Genomic DNA, 17,978 nt, shown 5'->3' with positions numbered 1-17,978 from the left:
CCCTCCCCTCTCAAAAATATCTTCTCCCTCGCAATCTCGAAAATATCTACCCGCGTCCACGTAGATGATTTTTTTGTTTGGTAGCACATGATTAGTATGTCTGGACCATCTCCGATGTCTGTTACTCCCGCTCTGCTTCAATCAGTAGATCCCAATTTTCAGTAGCCCCGACATTTTACTCCCGCCCCACTGTGCTTCAACCCCTTGATCCAAATTTTCGGTAGCCTTGCCATTTTCCTCCCTCCTAGTAAAATTTTCAGTACCCGCAACATTTCCTCACACAGCACCTTGGACCCCTCCACACAGACACACACCCCACATCTTTCGCTCATCCCAAATCCCCTACTCACACACATACACACCACCCCTCCCTCGCTCCAAACCTAGCTAGGTCGCTGCCACCGCAGCTGATACATCTCCAAGGTATCTATAATTTTGATTGTTCCATGCTATTATATTATCTATTTTTGATTTTTAGTATGCATTATTATGTTTCTTTATATTATTTCTAGGACTAACCTATTAACCTAGAACCCAGTGCTAGTTCCTATTTTCCCCTCTTTTAGAGTTTCTCAGAAAAGAAATACCAAACAGAGTTCAAAAGGAATAACACTTTCGTGATGATCTTTCTTGGACCAGAAGCAAACCAGGAGACTTGGAGATGAAGTCGGAGGAGCCACGAGGTGGCCACAAGGGTGGAGGGCGCGGGTAGGGTGCGCCCCTATCTTGTGGGCCCCTAGTGGGTGTCCTGACCTAATTTCTTTGCCTATATATTCCCATATACCCCAAAACCATCAGGGGCATCCATGAAAACACTTTAACACTGCCGCAACCTTCTGTACCCGTGAGATCCCAACTAGGGGCCTTTTCCAGCGTCCTGCCGGAGGGGGATTCGATCACGGAGGGCTTCCACATGAATACCATTGCCCTTCCGATGAAGCGTGAGTAGTTTACCTCAGACCTATAGGTCAATAGCTAGTAGCTAGACAACTTCTCTCTCTTTGATTCTCAATACCATGTACTCCTCGATGTTCTTGGAGATCTATTCGATGTAATACTCTTTTGCAGTGTGATTGCCGAGATCCGATGAATCGTGTATTTATGATTAGCTTATCTATGAATATTATTTGAATCTTCTCTGAATTCTTATATGCATGATTTGATGTCTTTGCAAGTTTCTTTGAATTACCAGTTTGGTTTGGCCAACTAGATTGGTTCTTCTTGCAATTGGAGAAGTGCTTAGCTTTGGGTTCAATCTTGGGGTGTCCTTTCCGAGTGACAGTAGGGGCAGCAAGGCACGTATTGTATTGTTGCCATCAAGGATTAAAAGATGGGGTTTTCATCATATTGCTTAAGTTAATTCCTCTATATCATGTCATCTTTGTTAATGCGTTACTCCGTTCTTTATGAACTTAATACTCTAGATGCATGCTGGATAGCGGTCAATGTGTGGAGTGATAGTAGTAGATGTAGGCAGGAGTCGGTCTACTTGACACAGACGTGATGCCTATATTCATGATCAATGCCTTAGATATCATCATAACTTTGTGCTTTTCTATGAATTGCTCAGCAGTAATTTGTTCACCCACCGTATTATTTTCTATCTTGGGAGAAGTCTCTAGTGAAACCTATGGCCCATGGATCTCTTGTCCATCATATAAGTTCTCTTTTCCATCATACAAGTTTCCGATCTACTATTCTTGCAATATTTTACTTTCGATCTATAAACAAAAAATACCAAAAATATTTAGTTTATCATTTATCTATCTCTATCAGATCTCACTTTTGCAAGTAACCGTGAAGGGATTGACAACCCCTATATCGCGTTGGGTGCAAGTTTATTTGATTGTTTGTGCAGGTATTCGGTGATTTGTGCGTTATCTCCTACGGGATTGATACCTTGGTTCTTAAACTGAGGGAAATACTTATCTCTACTTTGCTGCATCACCCTTTCGTCTTCAAGTGAAAAACCAATGCAAGCTCAAGAAGTAGTAATAAGAATTTATGGCGCCGTTGTTGGGGAGATCTACGCCAAGTCAGGACATACCAAGTACCCATCATAAACTCTCATCTCTTGCATTACATTATTCTCTATTCAGCTCTCGTTTTCCTCTCCCCCACTTCTAAAATGATATTCGAAAAGATTTGCCTTTTCTTCGGCCCTCTTTCGTTCTTCTTCCTTTCTTGCATTTTGTGTGCTCATGTGTTGGATTGCTTGCTTTGTCATGATGGCTCAAGAGAATACCAAATTATGTGACTTTTCCAACACCAATAATAATGATTTTATTGATACTCCAATTACTCCCACTACTAATGCGGAATTCCGTATCGTTGGTGTACATCACATTCAACTTGGTGCAGCCATAGGACTGAACGGAGAACTCAAAGGGGAACTCCTTGCTGAAGTCCATATCCAGCAGGCTCACCCCTCGGATCGCCATTGGAGTCTCTTCGAGTGAATGAGTGTGTAGGTGGTGACAACAGTTCGTTTTTCAGCTCTTGGGGAACTGGGTTCAACAGTAAGCTGAGTGTGTACAGGCGACAACAGTTACTACCCCTCCCTTGTCCGCGGCACGCCCGATAGAAGATGCGCCCTCGGCGCATTCAAATGCCTCCATTAAGAAACCTACTCTGGCCACACGTCGGTTCACGAGCGGGTCTGTATTGGTACTGTAATAACAGGATTTAGTGGTCACTTTACTTAAATTTAATTAGCTTTAATAGAAATTTATACTTAAAACAAGCAATGGATTGGCTCGTTCTATCAGTGCCACAGGATCAACATGCACAACAATTAGAATTATTATTCTCAGGATGCACACGATCATCACATTTGTCACACTTTCACAAAGATAATACTACCAAGTTTGAACTGTTTGTTATGGTTGTTGTCCTCATGCATCATCATGTCGTGTTTCCCAGCTTGCAAGATTCAGAACCAACAAATAAGATCCAAATAATAAGTACAACAAAGATGCCTACACATCTCATTGATTCCCAGCTTGCAAGATTCAGAACCAACAAATAAGATTGAAATAATAAGTACAACAAAGATGCCTACACATCTCATTGATTCCCAGCTTGCAAGATTCAGAAACAACAAATAAGATTCAAATAATAAGTACTACAAAGATGCCTACACATCTCATTGATTCTCAGCTTGCAAGATTCAGAACCAACCCATTAGAGCCTTTTGATAAAGTGAATATCGGGATTAAATCCATCTTGGCTAGCCATGTCATACAATCGAAGAACTTGGCGAATCCTCTTGACCGTCACAACATCTATAGTTGAGTATTCCTGTTTACCAGCACAAACAAGGACACAAGAGAGCTTGATTTCACTTCAATAGCGGCCTCCTTTAACTCAACCTGCAGCTCCACTAGGATGAGGTCTGCGTGGAGTTCCATGATTCAATTCATGCGCCTTTTTCTGCAGTTCACCTAAAATGAAGCAAAGATTGCATCATTCAGCTAGCAAGAAGTACTTGCTCTCGTGAGCTGGCAGGTTCTTCTTTAGTAGTTGCACTAAAATTGAGGAACATTAAGGTTGGTTGTCCGGCTCATGTAAGGTGCAACTATAATTTCCTTATCCTTTTGTGCAGTTCCACTAAAATAAAGTGCCATTGTGATGACAGTGACGGCTCCATCTTGCAAAGGCTAATAAAATGTTGCACGAGATTACCAGCAGAACTTGATGAAGATTTTGGAAACTCCAATCACCATGTTGTGCAGTTCCACCAAAATTGAGAGATGTTGCCCACGTGACATTTTAGTTGAACTGCACAAGACACTCATTCCAAAAAAAGTGTTTTGTGCAGTTCACCAAAAGGTCACAATAGCAACAAGGTGAAATGGATATCCCTATCTGCACAAAAAGATAGAAAGTAAACAATTGTTGGTCAATAAGAATATACGAGACATATACAAAATGAAAAGAAGAATCTTAATTATGTTCATGGCAATCACACAAGGACAGTAGAAATTTTAAAACGTCAGCAATGCTTCATGTTACCAGAAGCATTACGATCAACAATGAGATTCCTCAAATATGGGATTACTTTAATGGTGGCATTGCTTGTTTACCAGACACAGTAAATCAACAGCAGCTAAAGAGTTGGTTTAAGGGCATGGGACCATGGGGACCCCAGGACACTCAGCAGCGTAAAGGAGAAACTTACTTATCATACTGGGGGAAATAGCAGGAGTGCCATTTCTAACACAATTTAATTGCATCTTATCACTGCAGGCATTAGATTAATAATAACACTGGTTAGACATGTCCCTAAGGTAACAGTGTGATCGCTTCATTTTACATGCGCCCTTACATTAACAACAGCAAAAGGTTGGTATAAGGACATGTGATAGTGGAGGCATCAGTAAAATGTACCTACAAGGAGGCATAAAGTGGTGATGCCGAGTTTCTTCATGCTATGTGAGGGCAGCAAACCTAATCCTGGGGACCATGTACTATGTGAGGGCAGCAAATCTGATCCTGGAGACCTTTTACTATGTGAGGGCAGCAAATCTAATCCTGGAGACCTTTTACTATGTGAGGGCAGCAAATCTAATCCTGGAGACCTGTTACTATGTGAGGGCAGCAAATGTAATCCTGAGACCTTTTACTATGTGAGGGCAACAAATCTAATCCTAAGACATTTTACTATGTGAGGGCAGCAAATCTAATCCTGGAGACCTTTTACTATGTGATGGCAGCAAATCTAATCCTGGACATACTCTATTGACTTGTCCACCAGCCGCCACTTTCTATCCTTTTTTCAACCAATAATAGATCTGTTCCTTATCCAGTTTGTACTGCGTTTTCCCATTATTTCCCTTTTCAACCAAGAGACCGGTTGGGTATCCGGTCTCTACTACTTTCACCATATTATTTCCTCTTTGAATGAAGTCGTAGATTCATGCTACAACTTTCCCCCCTTTCTTCGTTGTTTGAACAAAGCCCTAGATTCGAATGCATGAAATAGCTTTACCTCTAATAATAATAAAAACTTAGGTGGTTTTGGAAGAGCTGATGGGAGTAGAAAAAGATGCACATGCAGAAACGTGGGGAGCTGGGGCAGTAGAGCAAGGCCGCTTTCGAAGAACTTATATCTGAGGGTCGCCGGGATGACGGCGGCGGCAGGTCGGATCTGCGGACAATACGTTAGGGAGGAAGAACGGTCGGAGGACCTCCCAAGCCGGCACTGTATCGGAGAGAACGGCACGGGCATAGGATCGGGCCCCTCTGGCAGCTGTGGGTTTCCTCCCTCGGCGGCGATGACCGCGTGAACGATGCACCTTTTAGTCCTCTACACACACCGACCGAAGGGATCCGGCCGGATATGTGACCAGCGGTGAGCAGAGAGAAAATGTCGCTACCGCTGTCTTGCTTATATCTGGAGAGGATGAGAGAATGAAGAGAGCAACCCTAGTAAAGCAAGCGCTCAGGCCCCTGCGTCCATATATAGTGGAGTGATTATCTTTTTTCTCTCCGCAACAAGCGTTTCAATTTGTGTACGTGGAATTAAAGAAAAGAAACTCTCTATTTAAGGTGACTACTGTACGACTCCTACTTACTAATAGTAGTACTACAGTATTGTTCACTTGTGCTCCCCGCCCCTCCATTCATTGAACAACCCCATGGGTGAATAAACATACAGTAAGTACTGTATTTATATAGAATGAACAAGCTCAAACTATTTTCGCGTAGTTAAAAGTTGAGGGCGGGGCTTTTCCCGGGAAGTACGCGCGGCAGTTTTAGGGTAGGCGGTTTGACAGAGAGGCGAGGAGGGTGAGCGAGTGGCGGATTCTCAAACATACTGCTGGAAAGATCGGGCTGTGTGATTTGACGGCGCGTTACTGCTGGAAAGACTTGTGATATGACCACTCACTATAGTCATGAATTACTGGCGCTCCGACCGGGGTGATGCCCCCCTTCCGTTCCGCGCTCTAATCTGGTGCATGACATGTCGACCCGGATGCTGGATCTCCCACATGTCGGAGTAGTAAGAAGGAGCAAAGAATGATGCGATATATACTAGTACTACTACTCAGGTCGGAGGAGTGCGAACCACGGCAGCCCAGTGAACCAGCAGTGCGAACCACGGCAGCCCAGTGAACCAGCAGTGCGAACGACGGTAGCCCAGTGAACCAGCAGTAAAAAACAATGTGGTGATATGGCCATAAAAAACAATGTTCTACGATCCACACTGTAGCATGTACAGTAACACTCCTCTTTGTTTGGATCCCTGAGTTAGAGCTAGTTTGGGTTGAAATAGCCTCAAATTATCGAAACAAGAGGGGTTAGTTTGAGCTAGTTTGCTCTAACCCAGCTAAAAAAACTAGCCCATTGGAGAGGTTCTAATTGGGTTAGTTATCCTCGGGCTCACTAAAAGAGAACTAAAAAAATCTCCCCTGCCCGCACCAGATCGCTCCCCCTCTCTCACACGACTCCTCTCTGTTCCCATTGGGCCGCACGCCCAAGCGCCGCTCGCCATCTCTCTCCTCTGGCCGCCCTCTCCTTCCGGCCTCCGCCGCCCTACTCCGGCTGCCCTCTCCCTCCGGCCTTCGAAGGTTGCCCCGCTCCCCCTTCACCAGTCGTTTTTCTCCCTCCATCATGCGCGGTGGCGGCACATCTACCAGGGAGGTCGTGAGAGGGTGAGTTTGTCCGTTCCTTCTCTGTCTCACGGCCATATCATTGATCTTGCTTGCTCTAGCGCTAATTCTGATTTGGAAAAGTAGATCCTGATCAAACTTGGTATAGATTTGTGGTGCATGCATGGAATTGTTTGATGCTGCTTGAGGAGGTAATAAATCTCTCTAGAGGCCCAAAGAATCATTTCACCTTTCTAGGTATTTCAATTTCAGGCTTGCATTATTTCTAGAGGCCCAAAGATTCAGTTCACCTTTCTAGGTATTTCAGTTTCAGGCTTGCATTATTTCTAGAGGCCCAAAGATTCAGTTCACCTTTCTAGGTATTTCAGTTTCAGGCTTGCATTATTTCTAGAGGCCCAAAGATTCAGTTCACCTTTCTAGGTATTTCAATTCCAGGCTTGCATTATTTCTAGAGGCCCAAAGATTAAGTTCACCTTTCTAGGTATTTTAGTTACAGGCTTGCATTATTTCTAGAGGCCCAAAGATTAAGTTCCCAGTCGGCGGCAAGCGGCCTTGCTACCCATGCCGGTGTCGACCTCAACTCGCAACGGCCGGCGTCGGAGGGGTTCCCGCGGCTTGGGCTCTACAGAGCCTTCCTCCAGAGAGACAATGGCAAGCTCCTCTCTCGGTGCGCGAGGGGCTCCAGGCTCCCTCCCTATCATGAATGACTTCCGTGATGATTAGCTCATGCTTTGTTTCATGTAGTGTTTTTTTTAATTATTGAAGCTTGATTGATGACTTGTATGTTTAAGTGGGATATCTCATTTGTATGGACAAAGTAAAAATTATCATGTTCTGCATGCTTGATTTGTATAGATGGTTCATTTATGTCAATTGTGAGCGGGAGGAGGCCACAGAAGAGACGGCCACACCAAATCTGGCAGGAAATAGGGTCCAAAGTAGTCAAATGATTGAGAAAGAGCATTGATTGTCAATCTAACCCTGCCATCCATACACCTCTTTGGTTTAGAGTTAGTTCAGGGTTAGAATCTAACTCTAACCTCTAGCTGAGTTAGAGTTCTCCTCATCTCGGTTCATTGCCATCACACTTTCCCCATTCCTGTGTTTTCAGTATCCTGCAAATCAAAGAGGCCCTTTTTTGCGGGAAAAATCAAAGAGGCCCTTAGACTAGTTTAGGTCCGGTCATTTTTTATAAACGTGTTATGTCCAAAATTTAATGAACGTGCTCTAATTTCCAAGAAAATAATCCGGTTTCATGTAGTATTTCATTCATTTATTTATTCTTCTGCGGGGGGTTTGCATGTAATTCGTGAGGTCTGAAATATAAAGTACCCCGGCATATGCTCCGAGTCGTGCATGCACTACGACCCAGATGCTCTGTGTCCCACATGTCGGCGAATGGGAGCACGTGGAGATAGCCTAGGAGTACATATAAGAGGATAAATGTGTGAAAAAATATGTATTGTGAAGCATAGCCGCGGTTCGAAAAGGAGACCTAAAGTGATGACAGCTATAGGTCGCATGCACCCAACTAGTGGTACTAGACATACGACTAATTTTTCCCTCAAAAAAGAGGCACGAGTGCTCAGTACTCCTATTCTATAAACACAAGCCCCATCTGACAATAGCATCCGTGCTACAGCTAGCTCTCCTCCCTCATTTCTCTCTTCTAATTCTAAACTCGGTCGACACCCGGTGGGTGGGGTGGGTTTGCTCAACTGCGGCCCCACCTCACAGTGAAAACGTTACGACTGGAATAAAAATGCCATATACTCCCTCCGTACCTAAATATAAGCCTTTTTAGATACTATTTCAAATGGAATACATCATACAAATGTATGTAGACATAGTTTAGAGTGTAGATTCACTCATTTTGCTCCGTATGTAATAGTCACTTGCTAGAATCTTTAGAAAGACTTATATTTGGGAACGGAGGGAGTACTATACTAATAAAACATTAAGGCCACGAGGCGATGTAGTGCTGGTTACAGGAGGCAAGAAGAAGAGATGCATCCATCGACGACGTCTACCTCCTCGACTAAGGGCGCCGGCCCACCGAACGACACCTAAGTAGTAGCGGCTTTCTTGGCCAGGTCGTTGTGCTTCTGAACAATGGCGTCCAAAGATTCCAGCCGCTGGAACAAGGCCAACGTCTTTCTGTCCTTGCTTGCCTTATAGTCACCTATGTAGACGATTTACTCGTAGACGTGGATGTGCAGGTCAATGGTTTCTTGCATAGCGAGGCGCTGCATGGCGAGCGCGGCCTCGAGATGCACATTCTGCATTGCGACCTCCGGCACCTACAGGGCCACCAGGGCTTGAAACAGTTCGTCACCATGGAGGCCGATGAGGGTGGCAGGCAATGAGGAGTCTGGGCGCGCGGGCTGGTGCAGTACAGCAAGGTCGTCTGCACACTTCTTGACAGTGGTTAACTTGCGGATGGAGTTGACCATCATGTCGTCCATGCGAGAGGTTAAGCCGGCGTCGGCGAGAGCTACGATGCCTGCGGTCGCCAGCACCATCTAGAAATGCAGCGCGGTGTGGGGCCGCAGGCCGGTGCCTTGGATGATTTGGCACAGCCGACTGCCGCTCGCGTCCATCGCCTCCATAAGTGCTTGTGGCTTCTGGTCACTTGGTCTTGGATTGGAGTGAGAAGTGTTGCGAAGAGACTTGGGAGTAGGAGTAGATGGATTAGAGTGGTGGGGCGCCTTTATTATATGAGAGTCCAAACTCTGTTGCATTCACATCGTGCTGTCTCTATTCTGCTTCTCCAATTTATTCCCTCTGCATGTAATTGAGGATAAATCATTGACTGTTCAACGTCTCGGGAACCGCTCCCTCTCCCTCCTTGGCATTCAAGAACCTATGGACCCATTGACGACAAGGTGCCTATGGTGACTTCGTAAATTTCAAGATGATAGTGCCGTGCATGTGTGCGTTCATAGGGGTAAGTGTATGCGCGTGTATATTCACGCTTGCGTTTGTACTGTGTCAAAAAAACGTAAATGCGTGTCAAAAAGAGACTAGTCAGTATACTCAATATTGTGCACCTCGGAGAGGAAAACGATAGAACTAGTACATGTTTATTTACGGTGCAGATTCACTCATTTTGCTCCATATGTACTCCGTCTCGGTGTAGTCTAGTCACTTGTTGAAATCTCTAGAAGGGCAAATACTCCTTTCTGGTTTACAGGGCTATACTAGCAAGTAGTTGTACGTACTAGTACAATAGTGGGCTCACATAGCAATTTTGTCTGATGCAACAGCCTGGCTATATGCGTGCTCCAATGTTCACAACTGCAACATTCGGTTTGCGCTTGGCTCTTCGCCTCTTCGAGAATATGAACAATGATGTTACTACTACTGCTTCTACAGTGTCGAATCCACTGCTGCATGTGTTCACCGCGAGCGGGACGAATAGCTTGTTGTAGAAGTACTACTAAGCAAAAGCCTGTCCTCATTTGAGAGCAATCACGCGCATGGGCGAGGGAGAAGGTGTGTAGTAAAATCAAGCTTCTCCTCGTTGTACGAGTTGACACGACACATCATAGCACTGGCCGCACATGCTTGCCTCTAAACTTGGCTGAAAGACCCACAGTGTACAATATATTTGCTGCAACCTCTAACATTTACCCACCACAAATTAAAATATATGTGGCCGTATGCATCGTTCTGATGCAGAGGACAGGGAGTCCCCCCTTTTTGAAAAAAGAATTAAAATATATATTCCTGTCTTGACCAGATGAGCGTGCAAACTACAATCACCAGGGTGACAGGTAGGGCCAGAAGACTATTTTAATTTTTTTTAAAACTTCGAGACATCCACATAGCATGGAGCCAACCCCAATGATTTTAAGCTTACAGGCACGGTACACGCTATCCTAGACTAGTCTACACATGAAACTGCCACACAAGCGTCCGGGCTGTGCTTGGCTCTTCGCCTCTTCGGGTAGTCGAACAATGATGGAGTACTACTGCACTGGAGGAGTACTACAGTACGCTTCTTGCCATTTGACACTGATTGAACTGCTGCATGTCCAATGCATGCGGGTGGGAGAGCGTGTAGCGAAAGTTTTTCCTAGTCTTGCCAGCCACCATGCTCATGGGCGAGCGAGGGACGCTCCTGCCTTTGCGTGTATGACAGGTGGGCCCGACAGGTGTGTGGCCAACCTGTTATACAGCCAAAGGCAGGTGCAGTTAAGTCTGCGAGGGAGAGGATAATCAAACTTCTCGTTGATGTACGAGTTGACATGACACATCAAAGCACTGCACTCAATATATTTCAATAATTTGCGTTTACCAATGCATTAATTACAACGCATGCATGCATGCCGTGACTCTCCTTTTGGTACTTGCATGTGTTGATTTAATGCACCTTGAAGTAGTATAAAATATGTGACGGTAAAGCTTTGTAATGCCCTAGCCCAAGTCGAGAGATGGTTGTGCACGAGGAGGGCGAGATCATGCAGATCGAACAGGACCCGACGATGGAGCTCTCTAAGGTCTCAGTGGATCTCACCGTGCTCCACTGCCCCTTGTGCCTCCGCCCCTTGAAGCCTACAATGTATGAGGTTCGAATACACCTCGTCCGTTCGGCTGATTGAGCAAGGTGCAGGTTTCTTGATTGATGTGATGTTCGATTGATTTCTGCAGTGCAAGGGAGGGCACCTGGACTGCGCGGACTACCGCGTCGAGCTCCCCAGGAACCAGCGGCAGTGCCAGAAGTGCGAGCACGGTGGTGGCTTTGACGTGCGGAACATGGTGGTGGACTCCGTCCTTTCGTCGGTGAGGGTGGAGTGCCCGCACGAAGGCGGTGGGCTCTACGTCACTTACCACAAGCTCGCCGATCACTAGAGCGTGTGTCCTCTTGCACCCTGCAAATGCCCTGTGCCCGTCTGCGGCTACGAAGGCCCGCCGCCGGTGCTCTACCACCAAATCAGCATCGCGCATCCCATGCCCTTGCACATGATCCAGTACGACAAGGTGCTCCAGCTGCAAGTGCCACTGTCGGATGCACGGCTCTTGCTGTTCGCGGAGGAGGACGGCCGCACGTTTTTCTTGGTCGGTGGCGTGCTCGACATCGGCGCTCCTATCACCATGTTGGTCGTCTGCATCAGAGCGGGGGCGTCCCCACTGCCGCACTACGTGGCCAAGCTGTGGGCGAACGGCCCGCCGTGAGAGCCCAAAGGCACGACCGACACCGTCAAGGTGGAAATGGAGGTGACAAGTAGCAAGGATCCCGGTGACGTTGACGTGCAGGAGCTGACCTTCTTGACAGTTCCGCCCAAGCTACTGGCGGGGGCTAAGCTGGTGTCCCTCAACGTTCAGATTGACAAGCTCACGTCCGAAATGTTTCTACAGTGCCTTATGTTTATCTTAGTAATATGCTGTTATAGGGATTACCTTGGTCTACTTTAGCTTAAGAAATGGTGGGTTTTGGTGGCAATGCAGCAATTACTTCGACATCAGATCAGTAATTTCCAACAGTCGAACGGATATTTTGTGTCTGTTGGATATAAAGTTCCTTTGGGTAGGAAGTACTACTTGTCATCAAAATGGATAAAAGGAGATGTATGTAGACGTATTTTAGTTCTAGATACGTCCCTTTTTATCCATTTTTATGACAAGCACTCCCTCCGTTCCACAATACATGCCTTCCATTTGTGAAAATATAGATGTATCTAGGCATGTTTTAGTATATAGGTACATCCATGATTGAGCCAATCGGATGGTTGAGAACACTACAATTCGTAGCTACAAATGCGTGTGTGACTCCCAGATGCAGAGGCCGGGGGTCATCATCCTCCTTTTCAAGAAAAAACAGACGCATGTGTGAGAGGACGAGTGCGTGCGTGCGTGCACCTCTTGACTTCCTGTATAACGTACTAAACTCAGAGTACAAGTTTTTGTGGGTTGCGTGATGGTGCATGCGAGAAGTCCCGAGAGATAGGTTTTCTGAATCTGAAAAAAGGACTAGCCTAAAGCTCGCCACGCGGCTATTCCCGTCGAACGCCCCATTAACCGTAAGATATGTATATGACGGTGCCAGTTATTGCACGTACACAGTAGTACTCCCTCCTTTCCGGTTTATAGGGCTTAATTCAAAAATCTCACCAACCAAGATGGTGAGTGGTGGAATATTTTTTGTAGTTTGCAAAAGCACCTAATTAATGCTCTTGTTTTTCTCAAAAAATTTATGTTTATCAATGCATTAATTGCAATGCATGCATGCATAAAGTACATGCATTGGTCAATTTTCTCTTAATACTTGCATGCAATGATTTAATGCACCTTGGAATGTGAACATGTGTTGGGGAACAACCAAATTGAGCCTTATAAAATGGAAAAACTAAAATTTTGTGATAAGCCCTATAAAACCGGACAGGAGGGAGTAGAAAAAGAACTACTCCATCCGGGAATAGTGCCGCAATTCGAAACTAGAACTGTCAATAAATTTTGAGCTTGCATCTCATCACATTCGAAATTACTCCACTCTATATTGAATTGCAAACCTGTTCACACTGATCACAACCTAAAAGGTTGCCCACTTAGGAGCGTATTAGTACCACGCTATGTTGAATCGCAAACCTGTTCACACCGCTCACAACCTAAACGGTTTCCCACTTAGGAGCGTATTAGTACTCGGTTATAAATACTAGTATGCCAAGATGACTGCACATTCCTCCTCAACTCCTCATCCACAAAAACAAACAAGTCATTCATCATCCTTCCCTTGCGTCTGCCATGGCCAGCGTGAGTTCTGGGTCGAGAGATTGCCACCAGGGAGAGGTGAGCATGGAAGCGGAAGCACGAGAGATGTCCCGCCTCGCTACGAGAGCAGCCGACATGTCCTGCCGCGCGGAAGTAGCAGCACAGAGGTCCCGCCGTGCCGCTGAAGCAGCACGGAGGTCCCGCCGCGCTGTCGATGTAACAGACTGGTCCGCCCGTGCCGCGGAAGCAGCAAAAATGTCCCGCCATGCCGCGAATGCAGCAGAGATGTCCCGCCGCACCGTGGCAGCCTGGGAAAATTTCTCGCGGGCAGGCGACGACTGTTACAGGCGCATGCATGCGATCATCCATAGCCAGATGGATCAGATCTCCGTCTGGGCGAGGTTGCAGGACGACATGAAAGCCTCATTTGAATAGGCTACCGGCGTCATCCGGCAACTAAGGGAGGGCAATGAGAAGCTCCGGGCCGAGCGCAACCTGCTGAGGGAGAAGATCATCCGAAGTGCAGACCAGCAGGAGGAGACCAGTGCCTTGTTGAAGAGGACCAGCGTCATCGTCAAGAAACTTATGGACGAGAATGACATGCTCCGCAATGAGTGCCAAAGGCTAGTGGAGGAATTTGTGGATGTTCTCAAGCAGCATCTTGAGGACACGAAAGAGCTCATCGCCGCTCGCCACGGAGACTAGTTCACGCGACCTGCAGCAACGCATCAAGAAAGTAGAGATCAGCGAGCCAGATCCTTGTCTTGCTTCTTTTGCCCTTGTGTATTTAGGGCGTAGCGTCAAGTGGCCTTTTTAATTATCTTTCTAATTATGTAAGACAATTGATCATCCTTATATATTCATCAGTCTTGCTATAAGTCATAGTAGATGCTATATAGGTTCATCAGATCTTACATCAAGATCCGTGCTTTAAGATCTTATTTTTTCTCTCTTAAATCTCAGTCGAGTGAGACATAGCCATGGCATTAAACAGAGGTTCGGGCGCCATTAATGGAGACCTTGGGAGAGAGGTGGACGATAGATGGAGGTCAAAGGGCTCTCCTCCCGATAAGCACACGCAAGGGTCTGATCGCACACCTCTCGTACTCAAATAGCTACCCTGCATGACGCCTCCTAGCTAATAAAAAATGGGGACGTGTGGCGGCACGTAAATGGTACTAGTAAGTAGAACGCCCACGGTTTCAATAATACTTGTGTTTCCGATTGTAACGTGACAGCACTTGTTCCAAAATGACTTTGTTGATTGTTAATGTGTCCACCTTCGCAAATCGGACTGAAAAATTACCACAACATGTTGGTGCCATGTCATGGAACCAAGCCAAGTTTCATTATTTTCATGCGTGTTTTGGATTTACAGGAATTAAAAAACTAAGTTTCTCAATGTTTCCAACCCAGCCACGACGCCCAGAATTTTGAATTTCATTCCCATTTCTATTATGGAACCTAGAAATTTACCCGGGGACACACATGTGATTTTTTAACCAACTTTGGTGCACTGGAACATGTGCTTGTATTTCAAATTTGAATTATGCACACAAAGGTGACACGTTCCCTCCCAGAACCACGAGCCTTCTTGAGAGAAGCTCCGATTTGCAAGAAGCCTATACCAAAATTTGTTCCTATTCGGCCAATTGTTTTACCATGGCATGGTACTACCATGACATGACACCATGCCAAGTTTCATGATTTTAAAACCAAGTTTCTCAATGTTCTCGACCGAGCCACGATGCCCAGATGTTTGAATTTCATTCTCATTTTTTGCATGGGACATAGAAATTCACCCGAGGACACAGATGTGATTTTTCAACCAACTGTGGTGCACGGGAGCATGTGCTTATAGTTCAAATTTGAATTATGCACATTAAATGACCAAAAACTCAATTAATGTGTAAATAAGGCCAAACGAAGCCGGAATAATTCCAAAAATTAACAGGGCACTCATGTAGTTCTATGTTGCCTTTGTAAATAAGCTCAAGGGGGACAGCTTATATCGTTTGGCACTCAAAGGTGGCACGTTCCCTCTCAGAACCACGAGCCTTCTTGAGAGAAGCTTCGGTTTGCAAGAAGCTTATAACAAAATTAGTTCATATTCGCCAATTTTTTTACCACAGCATGGTAGTACCAAGACAGGACACCCATGCCATGTTTCATAATTTTCAGACGTGTTTTGGATTTACAAGAATTTTCAAACCAAGTTTCTCAATGTTCTCGGCTGAGCCACGATGCCGAGTTGTTTTAATTTTATTCTCATTTCTTGCATGGGACCTAGAAATTCGCCCGAGGACACAAATGTGATTTTTCAACCAACTTTGGTGCACGTGAGCATGTGCTTGTAGTTCAAATTTGACTTATGCACATTAAATGACCAGAAACTCGATTAATGTATAAAAAATGACAAATGAACCCGGAAAAATTCCAAAATTTAACAGGTCACTAATGTAGTTCTATGTTGCCGTTGTTAACAAACTCAAGGGGGGGGGGGCAGCGTATATCGTTTCACACTCAAAGGTGGCACGTTCCCTCTTAGAACCACGAGCTTCCAAATCGGCCCAATTTTTTACCACAACATGTTAGTGCCATGGCATGACACCATGCCAAGTTTCATGATGTCCAGGCGAGTTTTGGATTTACATGAATTTAAAATCTAAGTTTCTCAATGTTCTCGGCCGAGTCATGATGCCCAGATGTTTGAATTTCATTCTCATTTCTTTCATGGGACCTAGAAATTCAACCAAGGACACACATGTGATTTTTCAACCCACTTTGGTGCACAGGAGCATGTGCATGCAATTCATATTTAGATTATGCACATTAAAACTCCAGAAACTCAATTAATGTATAAAAAGGCCAAATGAACCTGAAATAATTCCAAAATTTAACAGGGCATGCATATAGTTCTATGTTGCCTCTGTACATAAAATTAGGGGGGAGGCAGCGTATATCTTTCGCACACTAAGGTGACACGTTGCTCTTGGAACCACGAGGCTTGTTGAGAGAATCTCCGGTTTTGCAAGAAGCTTATAGCAAAACTTGTCCCAATTCAGCCAAAAATTATACATATGAAAACAGGGTTTAGATTATCCCAAACATCTCGCTACCTAGACCAATAATGTACTATGATTTGAATTCAACATAAAATGGATACAAATATTTGAATTGGAGAGCGTATGGCACATGTAGTTGATAGTGAAATATGATTACTGCTATATGCATGTTTTTGTTATCAAGATAATATTTAAATTATTGTATAACTTGACAACAATCATATTTAAATAAGGAAAATTGATTCAAATTTTGTCCATATGGTAGACGACAATATATATGTTCACATGGTGGAGTAAAATGTTCATATATGATGGAAGATCAAAATGTATGACTACATCAATTATAAACCGCAAGGTCACCTAACGATATATTCGAATTCAACATAACATGGATTCAAAAACTGAAATTCGAGATCATGGCATCTGTAATCATATAAAAAGGGACATTACTCTTTCTTTGGTGGGAATTGATTTGTTTTTTGTTGTTGTTGAGGGAAGTGTGAATCGATTTGGTACTGTGCAGGGTAATCTTGTTCTCCCTATTTTTTTTACATTTTTCTTGTAGTTATTTCAATGGCATCTATAGCAATATAGTAAAAGGGGACATGACTCTCTTGTTTCTTGTATGAATTGGTTTTTTACACGTTAAGTTTGTTCTGCCGAACACGGAATCTGCACCTTGTTATCCTGAAATTTTCAAGCTCGAGTATTTTTTGTCTCACCTGCTTCAAAACTCCCGCCTCTTCAACCCGCGCCACGCCTTGTTATCCCGAAATTTGGACGTGCGCGGCTGATGCGTTTTTCATCTAGCACATTTTGGTGATGTATTTTACATCATCTATTGCAGATGATATTAGGGTCCCACTTCAGATTAACACTGTCTGTCTTGTCTTGCTTCAACCTCGTCGCCGTACACCTTAGCGAAGCTGCTCCAATGACGGAACCGTCCATCACAGTGGAGCAGTACCCTCGGTGCCATTTACAGAGGCCTCGGATCTTCTTCCCCGCCTCCGACAGTCACACCAACATCATCACCATCCTCCACGTCCAACCCAATGATGCTGAGGTCCACAAGACTATGCCAAAGAGGTTGTACACTCGTCGCATCACTTTGTTTCTCCATTCCTGTGTTCTTCCAATTCATGTGAGCCAAACACCCAGGTTGACTGAAATCCTATGTTTCCAAATGCTCTGTTTTGCACGTGCATTCCTATCCTATTCCTGTGTTTTTCCTGTCCCTGCATTTATAGAATTCTCCAATTCTAATGAGCCCTTACAGATTTACTTCATTTTCAGATAGGCGTCAAAGAAAACTCTGTGTGTTCTGTCCTGCTCCTGTCGTGCCGTCATCCACCCCACCTGAGGTGCACCATCGATAGAAGCGTTCACTGCAGCAGAGATCCCCCCTGCAGACTTTCTTTCGCTGCCTCAGATCATCTTCCCCGTTGCCGGCAGCCACGCCAACTGCATTATCATCATCGACTGAGCAGATGAACCTGATGACTACACAGTTCCGGAAGAGAGGTCGCAGTCTTTCGTGTTTGCTTACGTTATACATTGGTTATCATTACCTGCTACTTTATTGTTC

Source organism: Triticum aestivum, chromosome 1B, assembly GCF_018294505.1.
Source record: "Triticum aestivum cultivar Chinese Spring chromosome 1B, IWGSC CS RefSeq v2.1, whole genome shotgun sequence".
Taxonomy (NCBI): domain Eukaryota; kingdom Viridiplantae; phylum Streptophyta; class Magnoliopsida; order Poales; family Poaceae; genus Triticum; species Triticum aestivum.
The sequence above is the reverse complement of the archived record's forward strand: the minus strand, read 5'-3'. Positions refer to the sequence as shown.